The sequence below is a fragment of the Mesitornis unicolor genome, unplaced genomic scaffold (genome assembly GCF_000695765.1).
Source record: "Mesitornis unicolor isolate BGI_N332 unplaced genomic scaffold, ASM69576v1 scaffold129, whole genome shotgun sequence".
Taxonomy (NCBI): Eukaryota; Metazoa; Chordata; class Aves; order Mesitornithiformes; family Mesitornithidae; genus Mesitornis; species Mesitornis unicolor.
The window spans coordinates 80,950-84,744 of record NW_010207777.1 but is presented as its reverse complement, the minus strand read 5'-3'; the positions used below and the strand labels follow the sequence as shown (position 1 = coordinate 84,744).

Below are 3,795 nucleotides of genomic sequence, written 5' to 3'. Positions count from 1 at the left end.
GGAAGAGTGCAGAAAAAGCAGCTGATTTTTTTCTTGTCGGACCAGTGTGCAATATCCCTTATTCCACTCTCTCCTCCCCTAAATAAAATGAACTTATTGATCTTGTTTTCCCTAGACAGCTTCTTTACTATGCGAATTATTAATGCTGTAGGATTAATTTACGTAGTGAAAGAGTCCACTAGTGGTCTTATTAGGCAATGAGCCCAAACCCTCTTAAGTTAACAGCGTTTGTCAGCATTGTTTTGAAGGCAGCCCATTGTGTCTGTCTAAGACAAACATGCCACATGCAAGAAGCTGCTTCCATCTCTGACACCCAGGCAGCCACTAAAGCTGCAGAGTTGAACCATGCTTTGGGGAGACTCACTTCGTCTGTGTGCCTATGACAGCAAGGAGTGTCCGGTTTGCATCTTGCTTTACTTGGTACCCAAACAACACACTTCATAAATACGTGGCTGCCTTGGCTACTACGTGGTTCCCTTATCTCTCACTGCATAAAGCAAACTTTCGTCTTTTTAGTCATAAAACTTGAATAAACAACCTTTGCTATAATTGGATAAAAATGAAGTCTATGTATGAGTAGCTATGAAATACAGTACAGTTTTAGCTGCTTTTGTAGGTTAACCTAAAATGCAGTTTCCTTACTGGAATTTATGTAAAATACTATTTCACTTGCATTCATTATGCTATACAACTCCACATTAACAGAAAGGTCAAGACTAAATATTTATGTCTGTGCAATTTTATTCTAACATCTTTAAAAAAAATAGGTTTTGAAATGTAGTTATTTGATAGCAGATTTTGAAGACTTAAAAGACTTAAAACTGCCTGACAAATTAGTAAATGTGCCATAACTCTTCCCTTATCATCACTAGTTCTCTAAACTAATACAGAAACCAAGGTAGTGCTTATTCTTGCCTTTCAAACTGTGAAACGCTGTTATAATGCTACACCAAACCCCAGATCAGATATGTTTAACATCATCTACAGGTGACAAAAGTTTGTGTATATGTTTTAGTCCCTTAAACAAAGAAAAGCTGTTCCAGATCTGTCTCATCATTATCCAGAACATTAAAACCTACCTTTTAGTGTGGGGAGAAATCTGTCTCAACTGAGTTAGTCAGAATTATGTCGTTGATTCACACAGGTGGACCTTTGTCTAATATATTAATCAAGACAAAACTTGAATGTCCTTCTAGTCTTAATAAAATGAAATCTGAGCAATTATTCTGGGGTTTCTCTTCTCTGAGCTTCGTATTTCCTGTCCCTGGAGGAACGGACCAGCAAACTCATCTATGTGAATATTTCTTGCTGCTAGCAAGAGCATGTTGCAGGTAACTCAAGAAGAGCACAATAACGTAGTGGATATAAAATCTATTCAGCCCCCTGGATCACTATCCCTTTTCACTGTAAGGTCTTTGCTACTTGTACCTTTAAGTCAATATTCAAGAATAAAAGCTAAAACTAAGTGTATTTAAAGCGATCACATACTAGCATGACATTATAGTGATTTTAATTAATACATTTGAATCCATTCTTTATCAGACTACCATCAGAGACACTCACAGTGGCTTATTGAAGGCAATTCTGCAATTGCAGTATTTTAAGATAATCTCTAAAACCATGGGTATTTTCTTCTCGTGAAATTTTGTCAGGCTATCACCAAATTCACTGGGATATAAAATCATTTTGTGATTCCAGGAATACTTAAAGGTCTGTTAACTGATTCTCATAATTTACAGCACTTAAGAGATCAACGATAGAGAAGCACCAGATTTATTCTATCCCTTCAGGTCTAAAATTTTTTTATTGTTATTCCTCCTTTGAAAGTCTGAGGAAGCCGAACTGTTCACTGACACAGACACACACATTTACCAGTCTGAGAATGGAGACACTACAGCTGCCTTCCCCTAACACTGTGTTCCAGTCACTGCGTCTGCAAATCGTGAGTTGCATCTTATTTTAAAAGATATAGGAAAGTTAAGAAAGGAAAGCACAAAAGATGACAGGGACAGAGGAGTGATTCTATGTTTAAACTTTGATCACAAACACAAAGAGGAATTTTGATAAAGTTCTGAAATAGCAAATAGAAGTAACAAAGCTTTAAAGTAGAAATATAAAATGCATTTGTTCCTTCATGAAAGGCACCATACTCCAGTCTTGGATTTCTCCTCCTCTTGAGGGGGACAACAGATGAGCAAGGGATTCCAAGGATGTGGATGAAGAAACAGATTGCTTGTAAATACTCAGCACATGGGAATCAAATGCTAAAGGACTTCATGTTCAACTGCGGTTTCTCATGCAACTCATAACCATAATCAAAACTTTCTCTGCACATAAATGGTAATTGTGCATTATTTTCCATATGACAAGGCTGAATCCTTTCCCAAAAATAAACAACTCATTTACCAGCCATTCCAAGGTCTAAATTGCGTAATTTGCTGTTTATCCCATTCTCTCTCAAGACTGAAATTTATTTGCTCTAATAAAACCACACTTATAGAACCTCCAAGATAAAAAGACCAGATCATTCTTGTCGTTGCTAGCCAAAAGTATTTTCTAGTGTTCAGGCAGAGGTTCTGAGGGGTTTGATGAAGATTTATGCATGTGCTGTCCCATCCTTAGTTACTGTTAAATATACCTTTTAAGTATCTCCAAGAGCAAATTAAGAAACAGGCTTGTATCTTCTTGTCAAATTAGGAGGATCCTTTCCAAAACTGAAGTTCTCATTAAAGGAATGTAAACCTATATCACCAACCTTCACATGGGAAAACTACTTAGACACAGAAACCGTAAGAAAAAAGCCTGAGACATTTTTCAGTATGAGACCTGGAATTTGAAAATCCTGATATGAAGTCTAGTCAAGTTCAGTGAGAAAACTTCCAATAACTCCAATTTGCTTTGAATCAGGTCCTAAAAAATACTGTGATGCTAAGAAGTGGCTTTTACCTTTTATAAGCATATTCATTTGTGCAGTTTTCCAAAACCCTTAAAAAACCAAACCCCTAATGTAATGATAAAAATACTCCTGCTTTTAATGCAGCCATCATATTCTAATTAGATTCTTAAGGCAAAGTCCTAAAAATATAGCAAACTTGCACAATTTTCTCTGAATCTTCAAAGAATTTTTAAAACACAAACCTGTTGAAAGATGATTGAATCTGCATAAACTGTTAGACTTCAAAAACAAATTTGCATTGGAACCAAAACAAATACTCTCGATCATTTAACTATCCCATATCACTTATAGAGGTTACTGTTCATAAACCCAGAGGCTATCAATTGCAGAGCTTTGCCAACATTTAAAATAAGAAATATTTCATTCAATATAGCACGTACCTGATTGACACTGAATAGGGTTTCAGCTCTTTATAAATGTTCTGACAGCATTACATGTCAGCAAGGTTTTCACATAGCAATTCTGGATTTGTTTTCCTTCTTTCCTTTATCTCTGATTCTAAAGCAGCTGTGCCCACCACCACTTAGTCATCAGATCTCAAATATGAATCTTTTCAAAGCAATGTGATGCCCGCACGTCAGTGCAAGATTACACAGATACTATCAGTGTTTCCTTTCCCTGTGAAGGCAAGACCTAAACAGAAGTTCCTCCTCCTCCTTTCTGACATAACAAGCTTCTGAATTTGTCGTTCACTGCAGTTAAAGCTCTTACATGACTGAATCATTTTATAAGCCAAGCATTCTCATATTTAGCACAGAAATATGAATGATTAACTAACCAGCAATTCTGGAAGCAAATGGTGAGATTTTAAAAAGCTAAATCTAACTTTTGATCTCTCT

At 36.2% G+C, this 3,795-nt stretch overlaps 1 protein-coding gene across 1 annotated transcript in view; it reads right to left on the bottom strand.

Moving 5' to 3' along the window:
* Window positions 1–3,473, bottom strand: part of ESR2 (estrogen receptor 2 (ER beta)) — a gene marked incomplete at its 3' end in the record, with an annotated part of 35,373 nt that extends 31,900 nt beyond the window's left edge. The window contains exon 1 of the mRNA XM_010192221.1: window positions 3,337–3,473. The remainder of the gene's footprint in view (window positions 1–3,336) is intronic.
* Window positions 3,474–3,795: the final 322 nt, after the last annotated feature.